A 19127-nucleotide genomic window follows, 5' to 3' on the forward strand; every position below is an offset into this window, starting at 1 on the left:
GCAATCAGTGATGGCAGGGCCACTGGCATGAGCAGCTTTCTTTTATGCGGCCTCCTGGAAGCAGCAGTTAGTGGGGGCCAACCCTGGGATAGAACACAGGTGGGCTTCAGGCCCTGCTCTCCCTGGATGGATGGGGAGGCAGACAGGCAGATCCACTTCTTGGGCGACACGGGGGGCCTCTCGAGAACACTATTTCTCTCTGGGGGCCAAGAACTGGCCTCCAGGGTACTGAGGTCTCCCCGAGTGACCTCCTCCGTCTTCTTCTCCTCCTCGTCCTTCTCCTCCTCCTCCTTCTCCTCCTCCTTCAGCTTCTTCTCCTCCTCCTCCTCCTCCTCCTCCTCCTCCTCCTCCTCCTCCTCCTCCTCCTCCTCTTCCTTCTCCTCCTTCTCCTCCTCCTTCTCCTCCTCCTTCTCCTCCTCCTGGTCCTGATGGATCTTTGTCTTTTCTGGATGTTCCTGGGCCCTGAGCTCAGCTTCCTTAGCCACACCAAGAGGACAGCGAGCAGCTGTCATGGGCCCCTCAGCTTGGTGGATGAGCTGAGGAACTGGAGGCAGGAGGCGTGGCCAGCGCCCAGGAGGGGGGACCCTTACTGCTGTCCAGGGGCCGAACATCTGGGAGTTGTTCCTGGATAGCACAGGCTTTTTGGGGAACGGCCCCCAGGACGCGGGCAGCAGGATCCCCCTACAGAGGAGTGGGCCTCTGTCTCTGCCAGCAGCAGGAGGCCCCCCGAGGTCTGGGATCCTGGAGGAAGCGCCTGCTGGCAGGGCTGGGGGGAGAGGCAGGTGCAGCGGGGTGGGCCCTGTGAGGAGAGGGAGCCTCCCGGGCGAGGCGCAGGGGAGTTTGACGGGCCACCAGGGCCCTGCGGCGCAGCCTGCGACCGCACTTGGTGAGAAGACTGCCCATGGAGGGCACGGGGGCTCGTCACTAGGCAGAAGTCCACACTAGTCCAACGCTGGTCAGCACAGAGCAGCTTGGCTGAGAAGCCAGCTCCTCCTTGGACCAAAGGCTGAACTGGAGTTTAGCCTTTGTGACGTGTGGATGGAACCTGTGACGCAGAAAGGACTTGGGCCAAGGCGGTTGGTCAAAGGGAGGCTCCAGGGTGAGGAGACCCCCACCCCCACTTGGTCTGAGCTTAGGCTCCTCCTGACTCTGTGCTGCTTCTTCTCCCACACCCACCGCACAGTTATTCTCACCCTCCAGAGGGTCATCCTGAGGCTGCTTTCCTCTGGGTTACTTAGGCAGTCATTCCACTTGGCTCCAAAAATCTCTCCACGGTTCTACTGGACATGACTGTACCCATCCAGAGTCAATTAGTTTTATATGACAGTAGATGGTATTTGGATACATCATACATAAATGGAGTATAACTTCTCATTCTTCCAGCTGTACGTGTTGTAGAATTACACTGGTCATGTAATCATATATGCACATAAGCTCATAATGTCTGATTCATTCTACTATCCCTCCTACTCCCATGTCACCTCCCCTCCCTTTGTCTAATCCAAAGCCCTTCTATTCTTCCTTAGGCACCCTCCCCCGTTTTTGTGAATTAGCATCCACAAATCAGAGAAAACATTCAGCCTCTGGTTCTTTGGGATTAGCTTATTTTGCCGATGTCATAACTTTGTTCTTTTTTATGACTGAGAAATAGTCCATTGTATATATATTTATATATATACACCACATTTTCTTTTCCATTTCATCTGCTAAAGGGCACCTAGGTTTCTTCCATAGTTTAGCTATTGTGAGTTGAGCTGCTATAAGCATTAATGTGGCTGTGTCACATTAAGTCATTCAGGCATAACTCGAGGAGTGGGATAGGTGGGTTTCATTTTGCAATTGATGGTTTTGTGTTTGCTTTTCTCTCCTGGTCACTCCATATCCAAAGATAAAGCAAGTCCAACATCCTTGTGTTTTCTAAATAAGAAACAGTGGAAAAGGCACAATTCTGACTTTGACACTCACATTGGCTGCTTCCACTGTGGACCAGTGTAGGGACATGCTCTTCTAGGTGCCCCATGGTGCATGGTAGTCTGCTGTCCCTGCTGCCTATTGCATCACTGTGACCACACCCAGCTGTGACCTCTGCTGGACCCTGCACTGCAAAGACCCATATTGCTTCCACCTTGGGATCAGGAAATGGAGAAGGCAGGCTAAGGATCAGAGGGCACACACCCCATTCCCTCTGGAAAGGCGGGAAACAAAGGGACAGGTGTCTGTTTGTCACTGCCACAACACACTCCCCATCTTCTCCTGTCGGGTACAGTGGTCCACATGCTGGACTTACAGTGGCCAACACCCTGTCACACAGCCAGGTAGCCAGCTGCTATCATCCTGTGGAACCTTGACAGGGCTTAGATGTGGCAGCTGCCACCACCCTGCATCCTTGCTGGGACACTTGTCCACACCTTTGGGACTATTGGAAGTAAGATTATCTGTGGAAACCATGTCCCACCCCACCACCCAATGCTGCTTCTGTCACCCCCTCCTTCGGTCCATGCAGGTGTCTTGGTTGCCCAGAAGACTCTGCTTGACCACTGCAACAGTGCAAAATGGGGTCCAGCAGGCAGGCAACTGACTATGTGCACAGACCCACCCTCCTGTCATGGACCACACAATTCCTCCTGCGCTCATTGGGCCATTCTGACACCGCTGTTCCATGTACTGCCCACCCTGTGATCCAGAATAGGCCCCGGTAAAGCCTCTGGCAGATGGATTTTAAATGTTTTATGTTCTTTTTAGTTATACATGCCAGTGGAATGCATTTTGACACATTATAGGTACATGGAGTTTAACTCCCCATATTTTGGCTGTACATGATGAGGATTTACACTGGCCACGAATCCATACGTGAACATAGGAAAGTTTACATCTGGTTCATTCTACTGTCTTTCCTTTTCTCATCCCTTTTCCCTTCCCTTCATTCCCGTTTGTCTTATCCAATGAACGTCTATTCTTCCCTCCCCACCCCTTTATTGTGCATTGGCACCCACATATCAGAGAACATTCAATCTTTGTTTTTTGGGATTGGCTTATTTCATTTAGCATGATAGTCTCCATCTCCAGTTCCATCTGCTTACCAGCAAATGTCATAATTTCATCCTTTATGGCTGAGTAATATTCCTGTGTGTGTGTGTGTGTATGTTTGTGTGTATGTATGTGTATGTGTGTGTATTTTTTTCCATTCATGTGTTGAATGCCATCTAGGTTGGTTCCAGAGCTTAGCTATTGTGAATTAAGGTGCAAAAAATATTGATGTGGGTGCATCCTTATGGTATGCCAATTTTAAGTACTTTGGGTATATGCCAAAGAGTGGGATAACTAGTTCAAATGCTTGTTTCATTGCAAGATTTCTGAGGGATTTCTATACTACTTTCCAGAGCTTGGGAGGTTGAAGCAGGAGAATTGCAAGTTCAAATCCAGTCTCAGCAATTTAGCAAGGCCCTAAACAACTTTGCAAGACTCTGTCTCAAAATTTGAAAACAAACAAACAAACAAACAAACAAACAAACAAAAAGCACTGGGATATGGCTCAGTGTTAACCCCCCATGGGTTCAATTCCTGGTACTAAAACAAATAAAAATAATGTTTCATAAATCACTTCTGAAAAAAATCTCGTAAATTTTCTTAACTGTGTTTTAAGATTATGTCCACATACAAAAACATGTCAACCATTTGACACCCAGAACAATATTCTGCCTTCAAAATGCAGGAAATCTTGTTATTTGAAACCCTAATGAGCTTTAGGAGACATTATTCTAAGTGAAAAAAAGCAAATGTAGAAGGTCGTGCTCTATGACCTCAATGAAGTGTGGAATCAAAACCAGTTGCTCTGTAAAAGCAGAGAGCAGGATGGTGGTTCCCAGGAGCTCGGGGTTTAGGAAAACAGGAGCTGTTACCCAAAGAGTACAAAACTTCAGTGATGCAGCATGAGCCAATTCTGGACATCTGTCCTACAACTGGGTCCCCACAGTGAATAACACTCTGTTGTATGCTTAAATTTGCTGCTCTGTGAGCTGGGGTTATGGCTCAGTTGCAGAGCACTTGCTTGGCACATGTGAGGTCCTGGGTTCAATCCTTAGCACCACACAAAAATAAATAAAAGAAAGGTATTGTGTCCAACCACAACTAAAAATTTTTTTTAATTGTTCTGCTTGAAAGTGTTCTCACTACACACACACACACAAACACAAACACACACAGACACACACACACATGTGAGTGGGTGGATATGTTAATTAGCTTGATTACAGTAATCATCAATGTGCAAGATACATGTATGTCACATGGTACTTTTATTTTATTTTATTTTTAAGCAGTTATTATACTAATGTATTAAGACAAGTACAAAATAACCTTGTAATCAGGGTACTGTATCAGTCAATAACAAAGGAAAGACCACTACAGTATGAAGAGATATACAAATGACTCAAGTATACAGCTTTCATAGTTAACAGACAATTTTAAATGGGAAGTTGGTTTCTTTGACAAATGGTAAATTTTCTTGAAATAGGAAAAATAATATACAGTGCCCTAAGCATGAATAATAATTCCTGCCATAAACACAAGTGCCTTGCAGAAACTCCATGCAAATTTCAATTCCATTCTCTTTATGAGTGTGACACTGTAGCTGACTTACCAGCTCAAACACTAGGTCAAGGGAAGCCTCCTCACTTTTGTCCTAGAAGAGCTCAGAACACAATTTATCACTGATGTCCAAATGTCCAAATCTGTTGTCTTGAAAAATCCCTGGAATATAATCAATCCATTACAATGTATATGCAGTCGGGGCTAGTAGGAATATCACTTGAAACTGAATGTGAATATTTCCTCTGATAAGTAGATACTGATCCATAATGGGGGAGGGGGCAAGGGAGGAATGGATGAACTTTGGATAGGGCAAAGGGGAGGGATGGAAAGGGAGGGCCATGGGGGTAGGAAAGATGGTGGAATGAGATGGACATCATTACCCTAGATACATATAGGAAGACACGAATGATGTGACTCTACTTTGTGTACAACCAGAGAAATAAAAAGTTGTGCTCCATTTGTGTACTATGAATCAAAATGAATTCTGCTGTCATGTATGACTAATTAGAACAAATAAATAAATTTTTTAAAAAGTTCAGTCTGGAAGTGCCCTGCGGTCGAATGGACCACTGTCTCACCGGTGGTTTCTGGTGAAAAGCTGTGATTTGGATTGGAACCGTTTTTTCTGGAACATCAGTGGAAAGATGGGCTTCTGGTAGTTGGTCCCCCACAGGAATCAGGACAGATACATCATTTTCTTCTGTTGGACATGATGGATTAATTTCCAGAGGTTTCATTTCCATAGGTTCATGGAAATTAAACTGCTCTCATCACCACTCTCGTCTCTAGATCTAAAATCCCCATGAACTGATCCAGATTCTAGCAAAGTGTTCAACATTGGTCTCAAGACCTCTTTGAGTTCCCAATCTCTTCTGATCCTGCCTTTTCTTAGTACAGTCTTCAATGGAGTGATCTTCTCAGAGTCTCATTTGGCATGAAAGGTCATCAGAACAAGAGGCAGGCTGCACTGCACTGTCTGGCTCAGGTTCGGTGGTTTCCATTCCCATAATGTGGATCAGCTTTAATTCCTCCTACCAGAAAAGCAAGAAAGATGATCATTTACAAAATGACAATTGAATCCCATTCATTCATTAAAATATTTTGTGTTGGTTCGTGACTAAGTCACTGAAATCACTCCTCCTGTGCTGTATTTATTCTCTACCAGTCCATTTTAACTTTTAAGAAACGAAGGCTCCAAAACAGCACAAGCTATTCAAAATCAAAGCACAGGTAAAGGCAGGTGAGAAAGAATGACTTTGAACAGGACTTGGCAATTATTTGTGGACTTAACACTTTGTAATTCTGCTGGGTTATGAATTTTTATCATAAGGCCAAGGTGGGGTAGGATAGGAGACAGACATAACTGTGTCTAGATGAAGATAGCAAAGAAAACACATCTCAGTTTGTGGTTCTCTTTACAGTTGTTTATGTATCATTGGCTTCATGAGTTGAGAAAAACTTGGTTTCTCTGTGAGGGGGAAAAGTTCATCAAATGAAAGATAAACTTCAAAATTAAGTAGTGAATTTGGGGTATAGTGCATATACAAAGAAAACAAGAGACTCTCAATTGAAGTGTTACATGGGATAAAGTCAGAAGCCTGTTAAACATTTCTATATTCATAAAGTTCCAATATACTCCAAGAATGTGAAAGGCCTAGTATGGCAATTGCCAGAAAAACATTACCACTACTGAGAAAGAATAGCAGGTTCTCAGCTTCAGCAGTAACCACACTGCATACTGTGTTAAAAACCAAACAGGACTCCATTATAGGTAAAGGCCTCATTTTTGTCTTCAGAAAAGTTAACATATGTGCACTTTAAAAAGCCAGTAAAGGCATATTATAGAAAGGCAGCATAAAATACACACACAATTTCAGATACTAAATGAACTCCCCAAAGAAATTAAAATGTTCTTGCAAGAATCAGAATCCTTGAACAAAAGTGAAATTTGAGAGTATTGGCTGAGATTATTCCAAGCAAGAAAGATAATGAGCCATTGATTCTCTTCTTTTTTCCACCAAACTGAAAGGACATGTGAAGCAAAAGCCTATGCCTTAATCAAATATGCATGGAGGGTGTCCAGTACAGTGCCCAGCACAATGCACACAGTGGGTGTTCCATACATATTTCTTAGCTGAATTAATGAAGAAAAAGGCATGCATTAAATGCTAAGTTTTTGGTTGCTTGTAGGTCAAAAACAAAAACTGAGTTTTGAGAAAAACATTAAAGTCCTAATTGGAGAGATTCATAATTGATCTATAGAAAGTGAATAATCAAACTTAGAAACACAAATCACAGAGCATGGCACATGACAAAGTGTTTGCCCAGGTACAAAAGGAAGCAGTGGAAAAAGGAGCTTTCAGAGTGAGTGGTCATCCTCAGGGAAAGCTAGGAGGCAGCCAAGCAAGGCCTGTGGTTCATCCTCTGGTGCTCCTGCCTGGAGGCACAACTGGCACAGCCCGCGGTGTTCCCTCTGCACCACCTGAAGCCCACGCATGCTCACTGACCACTCACCTGGCCCCCACCCCGCGCCGGCGGACAGGTGGTTGCGGGTTCCCTCAGGTGCTCAACCGCCGCCCCTCCCCAGCTCCAGGGCGCCCCAGGCGGCACCAAGTCCCCATCAGCGGACACCACAGGCACAGAGGTAAGAGAGACACGGGTTGCTGCGCGCCATCCCCGCCCGCCGCGGGTCCCAGAGGCTCCTCCCGGAGGACACCTGCCCGCCGGCCGCCCTGGCGCGCGGGGCAGGCAGCGTCCTAGCGGGAAAGAGGCGCCCGAAGTTCTGGTTGAGCTGCCGCGGGCCGCGGGTCTCAGGCCGCGGAAATGGCCGCCTCGGCCGGTCTGGCTTTGCACACCTGCCGGCGACGGGCGGAGCGTGAGGCCGGGCCAGTGGATGCCGTGCCCGGGCAGCGCAGGTAGCGACCAGAGCGGGACCTGAGAGGCCCCGCCATCTCGCAGCCTCCAGCCGTCCAGGCTTCCGTTAGCGGAAGCGGGCGCTGGGAGGGAGCGCGGCGAACAGTGCGCCCCCTGCTGGCCGGTCGGCCACTCAGCCGCCAAGCCGCCAAGGAAAGGGCAGGACTCTGCAGCTATTTCAAATCAAAGGCTGAATGTTCTCTCTGATAAGTGGATGCTGATCCATAATTGGAGAAGGGGGGATGGAGGAACTTTGATGGGGCAAAGGGAAGGAGGAGTGGGAAGGGGGAAATGGAGGCTGGAAAGATGGTGGGATGAGATGGACATCATTACCCTAGGTCCATGTATGAATGCACAAATGGTGCATCGTGTACAACCAGAAACATGAAAAGTTGTGCTGCAATTGTGTACGGTAAATCACAATGCATTCTGCTGTCATATACATCTAATTAAAATTAATTACTTAATTTTAAAATAAATCAGCAAACTACAAAAAAAAAAAGAATTTTAAAGCTCTCTAGAAGCACATGGAGATACAAGGAAGCCAAATGATCATAAAATATTGAGAAAGAACAGTGGGGACTTGACAGGACTCCACAATGGGCAGGAGGAGTGGCGAGATGGAGATGCTGCCTTTGAATTGTACAGTGCATTTATTATGTTTTAACCCATTGGACAATTGTCCCATGGGACAATCCACGTATTTCATTGAAGCAGCCCCAGAACACTCTCCCAGGGAATCCATCACCACTCCATAGCTGCTCCTCCTGCTGCCAGGATGAGGCTCCGTGTCTCCTTTATCCAGACGCAGAGGCTGCAGGTGCTGCTGGCGCCAGGGTGTGTGACTGGGGTGGGGGGCTGCCCACTATGTCCCTGATGGAGATGCCACTAGAGAGGTTCAATCTCTTACTCTGCAGGGACTGACAACCACTCTGCCTGTCCAACCCCAACTCATCAGGGCCATGGTCAGTGAATCACTGGGTGTGGAAGGACTGGGAACACCTGGCCTTCAGAGTCTCCCAGGCTCCTCATGCAGGCAGGACCACCCACTGCACCCAGATTTGCAGCCCTGTGGGCAAGCAGTCCTGGCCTCAAGCAGGGACAGTATGGATTCAAGGACGAGTGGGACACATCCCAGTCCTGGAATCCCTCAGCTGCTGTGATGCCTCCCTCCTAGGACTTGGGACACATTTCTCAATCTGAGGATTGAAGGACGTGGTGTGTCAAGATATATATCACTTTTTGCACATATGCCACATTCAACCAAGTCCAATACCTATTCATTTCAATGCAGTACTCATGTGGAAGATCAGGATTGTGGTTACTTATCTTCCTTTTTCCCCCTTTTGTGACTGAGAATCAAATAATATAAACATAGTCAGTTTTTTTTTGTTTTACTTGTTCTAATTTTTTTCTAATTAGTTATGCATGAGAATGGAATGCATTTTGACACATGACTCATAAATGGAGTATAGCCTCTCATTCTTTGGTTTGTATGTGATGTAGAATCATACTGGTCATGAAATCATAAGCCATAATTTCATTCTTCTTTAAAGCTGAGTAATATTTCATTGTGTGCATATGCCTCATGTTTTTATCCATTCATCTGTTGAAGGGAACCTAGGTTTGTTAAATAGTTTATCTATTGTGAATTGATCGATATTGATGAACTTTGATGTGATTACATTACTGTAGTCTGCTGATATTAAGTGCTTTGAGTATAAACCTAAGAGTGGGATAGCTGGGTCAAATGGTGGTTTCATTCCCAGTTTTCTGAGGAATCTCAATACCACTTTCTATAATGTTTGCACCAATCTGCAAGGCCACGGGCAATGTATGACTGTACCTTTTCTCCCACAGCCTCATCAACATTTAATATTGCTTGTATTCTTGATAATTGTCATTCTGAATGGAGTGAGATAAAATACTAGAGTAGTTTTGACTTGCATTTTTATAACCACTAGAGGTGTTAAACATTTTTTCATATATTTGTTGGTTGAATGTATATCTTCTTAGTTAAGTGTCTGTTCTGTTCCTTAGCCCATTTATTAATTGAGTTATTTGTTTTTTTGGTGTTGAGTTTTTTGAGTTCTTTATATATTCCTGAAATTCTCTATCTGAGGTGCATGTGGTAAAGATTTTATCCCATTCTGTAGGCTCTATCTTCAGATTATTGATTATTTTCTTTACTGAGGAGACAGTTTAGTTTGAATATATCCCATTTATTGATTCTGGATTTTACTTCTTGTGAATTAGGAGTCTTGTTAAGGAAGTCAGTTCCTCGGCCAACATGGGACTACTTTTTCTTCTACTAGACCCAGGGTCTCTGTTCTAGTGCCTAAGTCTTTGATGTACTTTGAGTTGAATTTCAACCAGGGTGAGAGATAGGGGTTTCATTTTATTTTTCTACATATGGATTTTCGGTTTTCTCAGCATCATTTGTTGAAGAAACTATCTTTTCTCCAATGAATGTCACGTGTATGAAAGAAGATTCCTTCCTACACAGGATCTAGCCAATGCAAATGCAGACAAATTGGCAGAAGAATTTAAGAGGTTTGGAGTTACATCAAGGGTAAGATTATGTGAAGCCACTCTAGACACTCCTCTTGTGGAGAAAGAAGGCAACCATGTGCTCGATTGGCCTTTTACTGATGTTGCACCACCCTCCAACAGATTTTTTTGCTCTTAAGTCTTTGGAAAATTACCTTTCATGCAGCACCTGGCTGTTTCATTGCTGTCTGTGGCCCTGAAGGCCTTGGGAGGCTCCAGTGTGGGTTGCTCTAGCATTAGTTGAAGGGGCGCTGCGGCATGAAGATGCACCACAGTCCCTAAGACAAAAACAGTGTGGGGCTTTGAACAGCAAACAACTCTTGTATTCAGAGAAGCATCATCCAAAAATGCAGCTGTGCTTCAAAGGTTCCAGGGGGCACAGGAACAACTCCTGCGTTCAGTAAGTCGTGGTGCCTGATGCTACTGCCTTGGAAATGGGACGTGTGATGGGACCTAATTGGGTGTAGATATTAGCTAGTGTGCTGTTGTGCTGGATGGGTCTGATGGAACTTCCATGGGAATACTGGAAAGGAGTTTCACCAGGCCACAAGGTAGACAGAATTACATCATCAATGATCTGGTGATGATCAACCTGCGTAGACACTGAGCAAAAACCACTTTCTGTTTGGTAATTAAAATGCGTTATGCTTTGGGTGTGAGTTGTCCCCCAAAGCTCACGGGTGACAATGCAGAAATGCTCACAGTGAAGTGATTAGATTGTGAGTGCTGTGGCCTAACAGTGGACCTAACAAATCCTGAGTTTTTAAAATACTTTTATTTTTATTTATTATTTTTTTAAATTGTTGATAGATATTTATTTTTATTATATGTGGTGTTGAGATTCAAACCCAGTGCCTCACACATGCCAGGCAAGTGCACTACCACTGAGCCATAACCCCAGACCTCCAAATCTTGATGATTTTGAGTGGATGATTTGAGAGGACTAGGTATTTGGTGGTAACTGCCAGCAGGTGATGTGAGTCAGCAGGAAGGAGGTCATGACGCGCATGCCCTTGTGGGTTACATTTTCTCCCTGGGAGCTTGCTCTGTCTCTCTGCATTCCTGATGCCATGGGACAGGGTAGTTTTCCTCTGTCATGGGCTTTCACCATGATATTCTGCCTCTGCTCTGGCCCAAAGCAATGGTGCCAACTGATCGTGGACTGAAACCTCTGATATTGTGAAAATATCTTTTCTTCTTCTACGATGTTCTTGTTAGGTATTTTGGTCACAGTAACAAAAAAAAAGGACCACAATAAAAAAATTTATATCATTTTTTTACAGAAAAAACAATATCCTTTTATTTTAAAAATTCTATCAAAATAGTTTTTCATATGACACTGCATTTAAAAAAAAAAATTAATGTTAACCAGCCTGTGGGTTAGCAGACTATACAGACTTCATCAGAGCATTCATAGATGCTTAGAATATTTACAAGTGTTGTTCACTAGGTGGTAGAGTTCTGTTGCTATTTTTCCAGTACATCTTCCACAGTAAAAGAAAGGGCATATGTTGGAATTCTTGTTTAAAAATTCTTAACAAATGGAAAAAAGCAAAATTTTCTGAAAAAAGATTTTTCTTGAAATAGTTCTCTTCAACAATCAGGAATATAGAAATGCAAAATAAATGTAAAGAAGAATAAGAAGGTTTAAGTTCATGTTATTCTTTTAAATTATTTAAAGTAACATTAAGGTAAATTTTTACATTCATTATAAAAATGTTGTCCCACCTTCTGCAAATGATTTAACTCTGATTGCTGCAATGGAAATTTCACTTATTTAAAAAAATATATACATGGAAGAATAATATCTTGCTTGCTACCTATGCACAAATTCCAGCTGACCTCAGACTAGTCAGGCAAGATGACCTTTGAGAAACATCAGTCGCAGAGTCTGTTGGAGTCACTACTCAGTCTTGCAAACTGAACAATATTTTGACAAGAGAGCCAGGAACTCACTGAGTCTTCAAGACTGTGCCAAACAGCCTCCAATGATCTTCTCCACGAATGCTTGTGAAATATGCATGTGGAAGAGGTGTGCAGAAATTCTGGAATAACCAATATTTATTGATCAAAATAATTGATCAGAAGAAACACATGATTTGGGGCAATTCACATAGAACTTTGTTGGAAAGAATCTCTGCATCTTTTTTAGCCGGCAATTGGCCCTGTTCCTAGTCCCAGTTTCTGCAAGCAGTTTAGGAGCCAACCTGTGGCAGACTGCCTGGAAGTGTCCCTGGCCCAGTGGAGCAGGCCATGTTTTCACACACTGGCCCTTTCCTAGAGGAGCTTCATCTTCTTTTTCTCTTTAGCAAGCCTCCTGGGGAAATCACACATGGGTGGGATGCACTGTCTACACGGTCCCCACAGTCTGGGCTGCTGGACAAATTCAGACACAAGAGGTGCAAGGCCTTCTTGGGTGGATCCCTCCCCACCTCGTTGTCACAAGGGCTGAGGCCAGGGCCAGAGCACAATAGGAATCCTGTCCCACTGAGGACGTGACTTCAGCTGGCAAGGCCAGACTGAAGCCTATGTGGAGCCCATTTGACCTGAATAATGGAGCTTGCTGTATTCAGGGTTGGTGCCCTCTCCTGCAGCAGACCTCACAGGGGCTCCTGTCCCTGAGGCTATTGGAACTGTTGGAGGGGAAGTAGTTCTGCTGTAATCCTCTGAGTTAGAAGATAGAGAAGTTGGAGTCACAAGAACCAAATTATTGCTGTTAGGAGAACAAGTCTTTGACTTCATTGTTTTTAGGTTTTGGTTTTCTGGTTTGAATTCCCTGTTTTTTCGTAGGAAGAGGTTGAGGCACTGCATGGAGTTTCTGATAGAGTCCACAGGCATTGCACGCAGGTTTGCCTTCAGTGTTTCTGCACCAGAAGGTCATGATGGTGGTGTGCCAGTTGTCATGGGATAGTCCTAGCCACCAAGATGAAGACACGTGCTTCTGCTGCTTGATGCGGGGCACACTGAGGTCATTCATCTTAGTGTAGAGGCTGCAGGCTTTGCACAGGTAGGGGCCAGTTCCCTCCTACCACCAAGTAGTGTCTAGATGGAGCCACAGTTTATGCATTTGGTGCGCTCTCTGGCAGGTCCTCCAGTAGGTTTGCAGTGGGGCCCAGAGGCACTGCAAGCAAGCCTCAGGCTTGGCTGTTCAGACTGTGCAGCAGTAGAGTCTCCAAGGGTCCAGCTGTCCAGGCAGACATCAGTGGCAAACCTATGTAGGGACTCAAACTGAGTCCTTTTGAAAACTGCAATACAATTTAGTAGTTTGACTGACTGACAGCCTCCTTTCTTGAATAGCCTTGGCTCAGGCAAGTACAGCAGCTGAACTTGGCCAGTGCAGAGTCGTAATATTGTTGTAAGCAAGGAAAGGATTTTGTGCCTCACTTCAGTTCGTAAATACTGCCACATGGCACTGCACACATTAGTTCCATGGACATTTTGTGATTGTGAGGGCTTTCAGAGAATCCAGTCATTCCAGTTGTTGATTTTTGTATTTCTGCTTGCTCAGATAAATTCTATGGAATTGAACTTCTCTAAAGTTATTTTTTCCTTTGAATATCAAGTAAGAGCTTATTCATCTTAAGGATGAGGGTGTTATTAATGTTTATATTCTATTTTCATCATTAAAACCTACAACTAGAGGTTCAGGGATTGCTGACCAGGGTTGGCTGTGCTTAAACTCTGAATTCATCTGTGGGCTGGGTACCCACGCTCTGGGTAGGTTCCTGGTTTGGGAAAATTTCCCCACTCAGTCCCATGCCCCTCTAGTAGTTAGGATCCAGCTCTCCAATAATGTCTCTGATGACCTTTGCAGCAGGGCAGGGACATACCCTCTTGCCAAGGAAGTGTGCAGACTTTGCAATCTCCTGGAGGGTTGGACAGCTGCGGTGGCATCTCTTAGTCTGAGAAGTCAGAGTACAAGAGCCTGGCCACAGTGATCTTTTCTGCCCAGTGGTGGACCTGGTCACCCAGGTAAGGAGCTGGACTCCTCCTCTGCAGACTTTAGAGTCACTCTCATGGCTTTGGTGCCCAAGGATCCTGAAAAGCAGAAGCCAGAACTTGCCTCCCAAGGAAGCTGTGGACCCCTCCAGGCCTACAGGCCTGAACACTACCACTCAGCCAGGCAGTGGCCTTTGTGGCTCCCAAAGCCTAGGGGCCCTCTCACCTCCACAGGCACAGATGAGCACTTGCTGCTGAGAACTGCAGGTAGGAAAGGATCTAACCAGCACTGGAGATGAGCCTGTGCATGGAAGGAAGAGGCATCAGGATTGGAAACTGGTGCTTGGTGGGGAAGGGACACCCACTGGGTAGCACCTGAATTCTGTTCCTGTCCCCAACCCCATACCTCTCCATGCCCCATGCACCTGGCATAATGGCCACAGCAAGCAGCTTTTAGTACATCTCCTGGACAAAATGCAGGGCTCTCAAAGGGCATGGTGAGCTATTTCTACATTTCCCCTTGTTCATTCTGGGGTCCTTAGCAGACCAAAAACTCCTTTTATTTTGAAAACCCAAGTCCAGTGCCTAAATTCATGGCAACTTTGGCAAAAGCCACACGCCGGATGTAGAAGATGGAACATGACCCTGTTGGAGAGCCCCATCCCATGTATGCTAGAGTCCCATCCCATGTATGCTGCATGACCAGGTGACACCCTCTTACCCAAACACTGTCCTCACTGGCCAAGTAATCTGCCCTCCGGGGGGGGGGTGCAAACTGAACTCACCTGGACTAGGAGGTAGATGTCTCAGGGTCAAGAGGCTGGTGACCCCATCTAGTGCCCAAAGCCTGATCAGATATGGAGGGACAAGGAAGAGAACCAGTGGGACCAGACAGGGGAAGAATCGCAACTCCCCTGTCATGAACTGCCTGGCTATTGGTGGCAGGGCAGAGAGGGGTGGCCTAGTGAGAACCTGCACATGGAGGAGGCTGGTCCCTCCAAAGACATCTCCCAGACCTGCACCCCCATGCCCTACCATAGGAGGCCGAAGTGTTGGAGGGCAGGCTACCCTGAAAGCCTGAAAGATCTACAAGGGATTGTATTGTGAGCCGCAGTCCGTCTCTTTGCTGGTCTTGTCTGGACTTGGAGGGCTGCAGGTTGTTTCCTACCAAACCTCCAACCCCACTATCTTCATCTGTCCAAGAGATTCAATAATGGCAATTACGCCTTTAAGCTGTGTATCTCCAAGGATGCAGGCTCCTGTCACAGTGAAAGGAAGGGTGGGTCCACTTAGCTGGCTGTATCCCAGTGGGCACTTGGTACATAGGATTGCTGTAGTGGGGATGGTACAAATGTGTTTGGGAAATCATGGGCTGGTGTGGCTAGAAGGGGCAGTGGGCTCCTCGAATCTAGCTGATACATTGTCAGTCCTGCTGGGTTGGGGGATAGTGCCCTGTTTGGGGGGACCACTGGCCCTTGTCTGAGGATCAAAGCACCTCTACCCTCCTATGCTAGTCATTTTTTGGCACTGTCAGGGAGTTCCATGTGTGATGGTTCATGAATTGGATTGTATGTCCCTTAATTTCAGGCTTTGGGTAACCTAAGGAGCCCAGTATCCCTTAAATAGGGGAAGTACCTGGGGTCAACCTTTATTTATCTGGGCATGGAGATGCTCTGCTGTTCTAACTTTTCAGATTTCAGGGAGAGGCAGCCATGGTTTCATAGCATTCTTTCTCCCACACACCCAGGACCTCTCCCACTGTTTCAGTTACCATTTCCTTGTGTCTGAAGACAAGTCAGTATCAGGCTCTCTGTCTTCTCATATGGGCTGACCCCCTGGTACCAGAATCACCTTCCTCTCACACATTCCATTGCCTTGAAGGGAAGGGATTCATCTGTCACATTGGGATAGAAACCTGCCTGTGAACCTGGAGTTCTGGAGCCACAGAGGAGGAAAGAGATTGACCAGTGCTGTAGTAGGTGATTTTCACCACTGAGTAGTGCTACAAAGGCTGTGGAGAGGGAAGGTCAATGGCTTGTCTGAACACTGTCCTGGGGCACTTGATGGGAGGGTTCAAGGTGAAAGGCAGGGCTCCTGGGTAGCAATTGGTTCTCCTCCACGGGCTGGTGCTATGCTGGCAACTAGAGGGATAGACAGAGCACAAAGGATGATAAGTGACCTAACCACAGAGGTAGGATCTTGAGAGTCACAAGGGCCTCCTGGCTCATTGGCCACTCGCTTGTCTTAAACAGAGATGGAAAGCTACATTATCTTCCAGGTCCCAATCTATACATGTTCCCACGTCCACCCCCCAGTAATGATGACCAGAAGTGACCTAGTGAGCCCAGGACACACAGTGCTTAGCCCAGATTCTCAGGCAGCACTGGACCATGCTGTTCGATGGGAGATTACATTCCATACCATGGTGAAGATGAGGCTTTCCTCTAAAATATGTGGTTCAAATTTAAGAAATAAGGGAAAGGGACTTAAAAATTATTAGTCAATCCAGGTGTGGTGGTGCATTCCTATAATCCCAGTAATTCAGGGGCTGAGGCAAGAAGTTGTTGAGTTCTAGGGCAGTATCCCAAAAGTAGTGAGACCCTGTCTTAGAATAAAAAGTAAAAGAGTTTTGTAAAGCCCAATGGAAGAGCACCTTTGGCTCAATCTTTTGCACACACAAAACATGTTGTTATTCCAAATTTGCATAATGTCTAGCTCCACACATTACCATGAACATATGTCACCTCTTTCTTTGACATCTAATCAGAAAGCAAGATAGGTGCATAAAAAGAGTCAGAAAAACTAGAAACAATAAAATTTACATACATTTGCTGGGCAAGAGCAAGGCCATGGAGGCAAACACGTGAGTTTTTAGGAAGCCCCTTTAGCTAGCAATGAATATCTTAGCCAGGTTGAAGGTCAGGAAAATTGCCCAGCTCAGATCAAGCAGGTTACCATCAAACCAGAGTGTGGGTTTTGTGATGGTGTCAGGTCAGGCATACATGCAGATCTCCCCTATGCTCCATAGTGAGTGTTTTAGATGCACAGTGTTTAACCCTGGGCTTCAGTGTGGACCCCAGGACTTGAATGAGCACTTCAAAACCAGCTTTCCCTCCAGGCCCAGCAGTGCAGGTTTCAAGACCACTTCATGCCTGAGAGGGAAGCTGGCAAATGGAAGTCTGGATATGATGTCCCATATCCAGCCCACCTGTGACAAAGTCCAAGCCTGTCCTGGAGACTCTAAACCCCTGCACTGCACTATAGGAAAGCCTAGCCAGCTGTTGAGTGATGTGCACAAGGGCATCTGGGTTGACATCATATCCACAAGACCAAGCAGCCCATTGCTGCTATTCAGGGTTGAAGGGTTGGTGAGTTCAAGCCCACAGCCTGGGCTGAGCTTCCTGGGTGGGTTAAACTAATTGAATGTGTTATGTCACTTTGTTTGGATTGTATTTATACACACAAACTCAACATAGACAATGCAGTGAATGATGACTCCACTTAGGAGGAGTTAACTTAAGAGACTATAACATATATACAGTGAAAACTACTTTCGTTATACGCTCTTAACATCCCAAAATTGTGTTAACAAGTTCTTTCTGAATTCTTTCTAAGTTTTAGGTTCCCAAGGTCCACAGGCATGATTCCTGATCTTTTGGAAGTTTTCAGATATTTGTATGTCTGTTTATATTCCTTTCTCCCTTGTAGCATTTTCTTTTCTTGTATTGTCTAGTATTTTTCCATAAAGTGATCTCTTTTAGTTACATTCAATTTACTGCTCTCCCAGAGCATTCTTTATAACTGGAGGTTAAGTTTTTAGGTTACACCTCAAACTTTACATAGTTTCTATCCTTCCTGATGGAAATCACCCCATTAGTTAGGAAAACCACAGTATTTCTATATCCTTTATTACCTTATTGTCCTCTGATGTCTCCTAACATAACCACACTTTTATATATGAAAATTAGTTACTTCCTCCAAACCAAGACAAAAAAGATCTTTATTGTCTCCAGTCTCTGTCCCTGTCACCAAGGGAATTATGATAGAGTGCTTAAACACTGCAATTCTTTCAGACTTTTGTTTCCTAGAAGCATTACCCTCCCATTAGTCTGAAATTACTTGAAAGTAATGGCCATATTTATTTTGCTCATCACCAATTTATAGGTAGTACCATGCAGAGAATATACTCAATAAATACTTATGAATGAGTAATTACTCTTGACCTTCACATTGCATATGGAGTTAGTGTTGTAACTACTACTCTAGTTGTATCCTCACATTTTATCATAATCACCCTCTTCCAGAAATGATATATTCAAGAAATACTTTTGGTAATTGTTAATACAAAGCATAAAATAGAGTTTGAACAGATAAATTTCTTTTCCCTCACACTTTGAAATGGAAGAGAAAGACATTACCATAAAAATAAACATAACTTTGACAGATTTTATTATAGCAATCTAAAAATATTATTTCCTTATATATTTAGATCAAAATCATAGGGAAGCACCCAAATATATAGTACTAAGTAAACTAAAATGAAATTTACAATCCACAATTAATTCCGAAGATTTGATTTGACAGATGAACTGATGAAATCTTATTATTAATCTGTTTTTTATTCAGTTTAGTAGTAATATCTTAAGTTTATTGAGCAGTTATTCTTGTTGTCAGACTGGAATTAAAGAGATGAAGCTAATAAGATGTAAGATCTATGAATTAGTTTATAAAACACCCATATTTTATTAAAAGTGAAGAATGTTAACATTTCTCATTTGCAAGTTCTGCTTTAGTTCTCCAGAAATAAAAAAAAAATCATAAAGGGAATAAATGACTCATGGCCAAAACATCTAATAAAAATTGTGATCATTCTTTTCAGAATTCTTTTTCCTGACACATGAATTTTTCATGTGGTAGTACTCTTTTTGTGCACTTTACAGTGGAATGGAATTTGAGCATGAGTATCTTTTCTTCTATTCCGCAGTGACCAGTAGTCTCTTCAGAAGACAATGAATGATATCGAGGGTCTCACTGAGACAATAAAACTACCATTCCTCCTTTGGTTGAAGCTAATGCAAAAAATAAACAGTGTGGACCAGTTCTCAGGCCAGTGTGTCTGATTTTCTTTTCCCCTT

The 19127-nt window shown here is 44.5% G+C and overlaps 2 long non-coding RNA genes and 1 pseudogene across 4 annotated transcripts in view; 1 reads left to right on the forward strand and 2 right to left on the reverse strand.

Annotated features, from left to right (window-relative positions):
• LOC144370342 (uncharacterized) overlaps positions 1-19127 on the forward strand; it is a 115655-nt gene that overhangs the window by 17043 nt on the left and 79485 nt on the right. Inside the window, exon 1 of one of the 3 annotated variants that reach the window (XR_013430333.1) lies at positions 6513-7234. The exons of the other annotated variants lie outside the window; for them this stretch is intronic. This is a non-coding gene — a long non-coding RNA (uncharacterized LOC144370342). Of the gene's footprint in view, positions 1-6512; positions 7235-19127 lie in introns of those variants that run through there. 3 annotated transcript variants of the gene reach the window in all.
• LOC144370343 (uncharacterized) lies at positions 4890-7569 on the reverse strand. Its single transcript, XR_013430336.1, has 2 exons — positions 7105-7569; positions 4890-5621 (listed from the first exon to the last, which is right to left on the reverse strand). It is a non-coding gene; the product is annotated as an uncharacterized LOC144370343 (long non-coding RNA).
• Positions 12440-19127, reverse strand: part of LOC144370642 (transcription factor GATA-6-like) — a 32305-nt pseudogene continuing 25617 nt past the window's right edge.

This window comes from Ictidomys tridecemlineatus, chromosome 14 (genome assembly GCF_052094955.1).
Source record: "Ictidomys tridecemlineatus isolate mIctTri1 chromosome 14, mIctTri1.hap1, whole genome shotgun sequence".
NCBI lineage: Eukaryota > Metazoa > Chordata > Mammalia > Rodentia > Sciuridae > Ictidomys > Ictidomys tridecemlineatus.